Genomic DNA, 7,690 nt, shown 5'->3' with positions numbered 1-7,690 from the left:
CTTATGTGAATTATCCACAGTAGTCAAATTTATAGACCAGTAGAATGGGGGTTACAAGGGCCTGGGGGAGGGAGAAATGAGAATTATATACTTAACAGTAGTTAATATCAGTTAATATCATAAATTTTATGTTATGTGATTTAAAACTTTAGTTTTTTAGAGCAGTTTTATTTTCACAGCAAAATTGAGAGAGGTAGAGGGATTCCTCATATGCCCCTGCCCTCACACACGCATAGCCTTCCCTGTTATGAACATCTCTGCCAGAAAGTATTTGTTATAGCTGATGAACCTGTCCTAGTTTACATTATGTTTCACGCTTAACTTTGTATGTTCTATGAACTTGAACAAATGTATGACACGTATCCATTGTTATCATATAGAATATTTTCCCTATCCTAAAACTCCTCTGCGCTCTACCTATTCCTTCCTCAAGCATAGAATGTCACGTAGTGGGACACCTTTTCAAGATGTCATGTAGTGGGGCACTTGGGTGGCTCAGTTGGTTAAACATCTGACTCTTGGTTTCGGCTTAGGTCATGATCCCAGGGTCATGAGATCGAGCCCTGCATCAGGCTCCATGCTCAGTGTGGAGTCTGCATGAGATTCACTCCCTCTACCTGCCCTCCACCCCTCCTTGACTCACCCGTATGCATGTGCCATCTCTCTCTCTCTCTCAAATAAATAAATAAATAAATCTTTTTAAAAGTGTCATATAATTATGATCATATAGCATGTAGCCTTTTCAGATTGGCTTTTTTCACCTAGTAATACGAATTTAAGTTTCCTCTGTGTTTTGCCGTGGCTTGATAGCTCATTTCTTTTCATTGTGGAGCAATATTCCTTTGCCTAGATGAACCATAGTTTATTTATCCAGTCACCTAGTGAAGGACATCTTGGTTGCTTCCAAGTGTGGGCAATTATGAACAAAACTGCTATAAACTTTTGTGGGAAGATTTTTGTGTAGAATATTAACATGTTTTTTACCACAATTAAAATAATTTAATATTGGGGCACCTGGGTGGTTCAGTGGGTTAAAGCCTCTGCTTTCGGCTCAGGTCATGATCCCAGGGTCTTGGGATCAAGCCCCACATCGGGCTCTCTGCTCAGCAGGGAGCCTCCTTCCTCCTCTCTCTCTCCCTGCCTCTCTGCCTGCTTGTGGTCTCTATCTGTCAAATAAATAAATAAAATCTTTAAAAATAATAATAATTTAATATTTAAGGACTGATACGGGGCACCTGAGTGGCTTAGCTGGTTAAGCATCTGACCTGGTTTTGTCTCAGATTATGGTCTTGGGGTCCTGGAATTAAGCCTCGTGTCAGGCTCCCCATTCAGTGGGGAGACTTCTTGTCTCCCTCTCCCTTTATCCTTCCTCCTGCTCATACTTGCTCTCTCTCTCTGTGTCTCTAATAAATAAATCTTTTGTTAAAAATAAATACTGATACAATAGTCAGATTTATAAAAATCCAAATGAGAAACCTAGTGACCTGACCTTGAGTAGCAGTACTGCACATGAAGATAGGTAATTATATGCAATTTTTTTAGGGGATAGAATCAAATTGACCCATTCTGTTCATTGTTCTAGAGATATAACATCCAGAATATTTGGGTAAGAAAACAATTTCACTTTTGACGTGTTGAATTTGAAGGATACATCAAATGTCCACAGACAATTAGAAACATATGTTTGGACTTTGGGAAGAGTTTTAGGCATAAAAATATAGTTGAGGGTCACCAGAATTCAGCAGTTACTAATATTCTTTTTAAAACTTCCCTCTCCATGACATTCACTCACAATGGAAATGATCCTCAATTAGAAAGCAAGAATCTGGGGTGCCTGGGTGGCTCAGTGGGTTAAGCCGCTGCCTTCGGCTCAGGTCATGATCTCAGGGTCCTGGGACTGAGCCCCACATCGGGCTCTCTGCTCAGCGGGGAGCTTGCTTCCTCCTCTCTCTCTCTGCCTGCCTCTCTGCCTACTTGTGATCTCTGTCTGTGAAATAAATAAATAAAATCTTTAAAAAAAAAAAAAAAAGCAAAAATCCCCTTTACATGGGGCACCTGGGTGACTCATATTGCATCTGCCTTTAGCTCAAGTTATGATCCCAGGACCCTGGGATCGAGCCCCACATGGGGCTCCCTGCTCCTCAGGAGGCCTTCTTCTTCCTCTCCCACTCCCCTGCTTATATTCCCTCTCTCACTGTGTCTCTCCGTCAAATAAATAAGTAAAAGCTTAAAAAAAATCCCCTTTAGGGGAATATATTGGATATTGGGCAGTGGGAAGGAGCATATAATTTGGAAATGCTCCTTAAGGATTTGAGACAAGCTTTCCCCTTCCCAGTGGAAGCTGCATCATCCTCCCCCTTTTGAAATGATAGTAATTGAAGGTATGGCAGTGTATGAAATAGTTTAGAGAGATGTTCTTGGGTGAGAAATGAACCAAGGAGAGAATCCTGAGGCATAGTACAGTTTAAGAAATGGGTAGAAGAAAAAAAAGTCCTTTATTTTGAGTAGAATTCTAAAGTCCCACTTATATTCCCTTTCTTCTATAGCAGTTTGTTTTAAAACTGAGGTTAGGTGAGGTAAAATTTGGGCGAAGAACAGGGACTGGAATGGGGATGGAGGTATTCTATAAAGGGTATTCTTCCTTTTCTGGTTTGTTTTACTATTCTTCCATCTTCTTACTTCCTAGATTCCTGATTAGATTAGAATGATGATTTCCCAAGGTACACTGAGGTGTCCTCAAAGCACCGTGGCAAACTCTTAGGGGTGCTGCCAAAGAAAAATTGCATCCAAAAGTCTAAGGAAGACTTTATTCATTACCGCTGCAACAGGGGGAGAGATGCTGAACTCAAGTCCGCTGAGGCAAAATGCAGGAGAGTTTCTTAGTGTTATGGAAGGCTAGCGGAAAAGTACTGAAGGACATTAGGGGGATGGCTGGCTAATGTGATTAGGCCATCCATGTTTTCTAACTGATGGATAATGAAGTTAGGTTCTCATCCCCCAACAGAGACTGGGAGATAGGGGCACTGTTTTTCTGGTGATTACATTTTAAAAGGATGGCTCCCAGCCTCTTGAGAAAGACATTTCTGGCTTATAAAACTGACAAGAGGCTGGGAGAAGATTTACATCTCAAAGGGGCAAAAAAACTTGAAATTGTAAGTTTTCTAAAGTAAATGCTCTGAATAAAGGGAAGTCAGATTCTATAGCCAGAAAGAATCTTGCCTAACATTTAGTCAACCTAAGGGGCATTCTTTGTCAGTACCTCATAATATATTTTTATATGCAAGAAAAGAACAGCAGTATCTCCCAGATACCACACTGACTACAACTATTATATTGTTTTTACATAATTACTTTTGACTTAGGACATGACATGGAAAAATTACTAATACTTTAAAGGCCGCATAAAATGAGAATTTATGAATCTCCAGATTCGAACAAATAATGAAAAGGTATATAATCAGATGTTCTGTATTTAGCAGGAGGGGACTACTACTATGTTGGCAAGATACCAGGATAACACACTCTTTTTTAAAAAATTGGAGTTTAAAGGGTAGCATATTTATAGAACTAATTCTTTTTTCCCCCCCATTTAACTTGTTTTAATGTTTCTTCAGAAATGGTGAAAAATACTAAAGTACAGACAAGGAAAAATCATAATGTTGTGGCCAACATTATAGATATGGAATTATAAATTTAAAACATTTTTGGTTTAAAAAATAAATCTGGTAGTCAGTGCAGCTCTCTGGGGGCTGTGCATCTAGTAGGGCCAGTTTCTGGGTTCCTGATGGTGCTCACCTTTATCCATTTTTCCAGGTCCTCCGGGCCCGCCTTTTCTTCCTTTCATCTGTTTTATCAAAGGTCCAGGGGGTCCTCCAGGGCCACGCCATCTTCCTCTATGAAAGCCACCTAGATCTATGCCCTGGCCACCACGGAAGCCCCCTCTGGCTCCACCATGGCCATCTTTGAACATCCCACTGGGACCACAACGATCCATGAGGCTGTTTCTTTCACCCCATATATCACCAGGGCCACCACTGCCACAGTCACTGCCCGGAGGTGGAAAGGGTGGTGGAAGGAAGCCTTCAGGCTTTGGGGCCTTTCACTGGCTGCATTCTGTTCTCTAGGTGAACAGAATGATTTCCACAACCTGGATTGGGGCACTTCCAGTCTCCAGCTCAGTGCTGGACATTTCCTCCTCCAGATGGGTTCCCTTGGGAACACTGGGGCCCTTTGGGGGGGAAGCCACCTCTATCTCCTCCATGGTCTCCCATGTGACCCATGGGGCCCCCAGGATCTCCTGGGACCCTGGACCTGCACGAAGTGATGGCAGCATTCATCTGCCCTCACAGGGTAGCATGCCACCCTGCAGACTGTTCCTTGGAGGCTTCTTCCGAGCAAGAGAAAACTTCAGCTTGCTCCCTTGAAAATCTTTCCCATCAAACCACTCCATGGAAGCCTTCGCAGTTGGTGGGTTTTCATGGGACATTGTGGCATCACCTTTGGGCTTTCCTGTTTCCTTGTTCAAGTAGATGTGGATCATAGGTTTTCTAATTCTCTTGTTCATCTTAACAACTCCACACTGCTTAAAGATGTTGGCCAGATCATCTAGAGCCACATTGTCATTTAAGCCTTGCACAGAAATTGCACTGTTGTCAAGAGTCTTCATCTGGATGTACAGGTGGGCCTAGACCAAGATCTGGTCCTTCACCCAAGGTTCCACCAGGTTTATTGAAGTCACCTTGCTCTCCAGCACCCATTCCACCACATCCTCCTCCCTGCCCACCTATGCTCATGCCTCCATGATAAAATCCCCCTCTTTCCTGGCCCCGGTTATCAGGGCCACTCATGCTCCAGTTTTCTCCTGGTCCAGAAAATCCTCCAGACCCTTGCCCATAAACACCCATGGTACTGGGGTGGTCCTGTTGGAATGGACTCTGATGCCTGTAGCTGCTGCTCTGTTGGCTATATTGAATTGGTGCCTGCCTGTAGGATCCAGTTTTGAGGGAGATAACTAGTGGGTGGTTGCTGTCCATAGCTGCTTTGTTGACCATAGCTACTCTGCTGTCCATAGCAGCGTGGCTGCCCATAGATGTTCTGCTGAGAATAACTTCTCTGATCATAACTAGACGACTGTGTAGAGGAGTAGCTGGTGGGAGGGTAAGATGGTGGTGCTGTGACTAGCTGCATGGAGAAGCTCCCAGCTACCTGGGGATAACTGTAGTTACTTTGTCCATATCCTAGGCTGGGCTGGTTGTAACCCCCTATCCTAGATTGAGGTTGACTAGTCTCAGCAGGTTTGTTACCATCCTGTGGTCTTGCAAGTGTGGTGGCTGCCGGCTGCTGCCCATAGCCTGGGTGAGCAGGCTGATACCATAAGTAGACTGAGCTGCATAGAAGGCCTGGGTAGTAGTGACCATAGCAGTGGTGATATCATAAGCACCAGTGCCATACCCCTGGACAGGCTGACTGTATGCCTGGGGAGCAGTTGGAGTAGTATAACCAGCAGGAGGCTGTCCATAGGAAATTGCATAGGCCGTTTGCCCATAGGTAGCAGTGGTCTGAGCCTGGGTATAGCTGACATCAGTGGGCTGTCCATAGGTTCCATAACTTTGCTGCCCATATGCCTGGGTGGTCTGTGCATATCCTTGAGTGGGATGGACAGTGTATGCACTGTAGCCCTGGTAGGCTGCAGCTTGGCTGTATGTTCTGTAATCCATGGACACCATTTTCTCTCCTTTCTTCTCGTTCTCTCAATGTCTGTCTCCCTCTTACTTTCCCTCTTATAGAACTAATTCTTAAGACAAAGTTGCATGAGAAGCTTTTCTGTCTTTTTTTGTTGTTGTTGACTCAGTCTCTTACAATGAGGATAAAAGACAATGATAGAAACTTTTCTGTCAGTCTATATAGATGGTTCATGGGAGGATCCTATTTCCTCACATATTCTATGCACCCACTCTGTTCACTTCCTCTTATTTGTCTTTTCCCTTAGCTGATTTTTAAATTTAAGTGTATGGATAATTTTACTGAGTGTCATCTCTGCTTTCAAAGTAGTCTTAGCTTCAAAACACTTTCTGGAAATAATCTTTATGCCCAAATATTTGTTTACTTATATTAACTAAGGTAAATGACTTTCTAGTTTAAGTTTTCAATAATAATCCATGAAATATATATTTCTAAAGTGCTCAAGGACTACTGAAGGGGTCTTTATAAACTATGTTTTAATTGCATATATAATGAAGTATATTTACATTACATACCTAAAAGGACTCCAACAAAAGGAAATTTTCTACCAAGTATTTATTTTATGAAAGGGATCAGCAAAGGATATAGAGAATCTAAATTCAGAGAATTAAATGGAAAAATATATCTATAGTATGACATTATGGAATTAGTGGAAGAAATCAAGTTAAATGAGATTGCAAAGGATATATGCTTATCATCTATTAAAAAAATAACCAACTCATGATTGTGATGAGAAAAAATTTAATGGGATACTAGGAACAGAAACCAAATTGTCATTGGTGAGGAATAATGTGAGAAGAGGAAATAATGAGAGAAAAGTATGAATAGTTCTTCCCAGAAATTTGACTTGAAAGGTCAACTATTAACTAAAGCTTTAACTGAATGAAGAATTAGAGTTAAAGGAAGCTGTGGGGTATTAGGTGGGCATAATTAAATGTTAACTGGAAGAAACCAAAAGAAAGGAAAAAGTTGAAAGATTGATATAGACATATATGTAGCTTAGTCTCTATAATGTGTAGCTCTATCTTCAATAACAGAAACTTGAAAAAATCTATATTTAATATATTTTATACATCTCACTGAGATTTGTAAGGTAATAGAATAGTCTAAGGTATTTATCAGATAATAAGGGAGGTAGAACTTAGAGATTTGATAAGAGTGGAGAAATTTAAGAAAATATACTGGAGACACTAGATAGAGAATGGATTAAGAAAACAGTACTGAAACAGAGTGGATATTAAGAACACAAGAATTTAACACCAGTTTTCATAATTTTTTAGAGATTTTATTTATTGATCTGAGAAAGGGAGAGAGAGGGGGCATGTACACACGAGTTGTGGGGCAGGGGCAGAGAGAGAAGAAGAAGCAGACTCTGTTGAGCAAGGAGCCAGACTGGGAGCTAGATCCCAGGACCAAAACCTGAGTTAAAGGAGACACTTAACTGACTTAATCCATCTTCATAATTATCTGATTTTTCTCTAGCAGGGCTCAGCAACTGTGTTATCTATTGCTATGTAACAAATTACCCTAATACTTAGTAGCTTCAAATAACAAGCTATTATAATGGATCAGGTATCTGTGAGCGGGTTAGCTCTACAGTTCTTGCTCAACATGTCTCATGAAGTTACAGTCAAACTATAGTTCCTAAAGACATGATGAGGGCTGAAGGATTCACTTCCAAGTTCACTCACATGGCTGTTAAAAGAGTCTCCATATAGTTACTCACAACATGGCTTCCCCTAAAGTAAGTCATGAGAGAAAGAGCCAGAGAGAATCAGAGGTTAACAGTGCCTTTATAACCTAATCTTGGAGTTACATACTACCACTTTTGCAATATACTGTTTTTCACACTGACTGATCTTAGTCCAGTGTGGAAGGAGGCTTCATGCCAAAAGCTACAGATCATTCAGGGTCAGTTTGAGATTGGCTACTACAGTAGGGGCAGAAA

General features: G+C 41.4%; 1 pseudogene; it reads right to left on the bottom strand.

The window, feature by feature from the left end:
• Positions 1-3,757: 3,757 nt before the first annotated feature.
• On the bottom strand, positions 3,758-5,726 carry LOC131837829 (RNA-binding protein EWS-like; annotated as a pseudogene).
• Between the last annotated feature and the right edge of the window lie 1,964 nt (positions 5,727-7,690).

The sequence above is a fragment of the Mustela lutreola genome, chromosome 8 (genome assembly GCF_030435805.1).
Source record: "Mustela lutreola isolate mMusLut2 chromosome 8, mMusLut2.pri, whole genome shotgun sequence".
Classification (NCBI taxonomy): domain Eukaryota; kingdom Metazoa; phylum Chordata; class Mammalia; order Carnivora; family Mustelidae; genus Mustela; species Mustela lutreola.
Note: the sequence above shows the minus strand (reverse complement) of the source record. Positions and strands in the feature narration are given on the sequence as shown.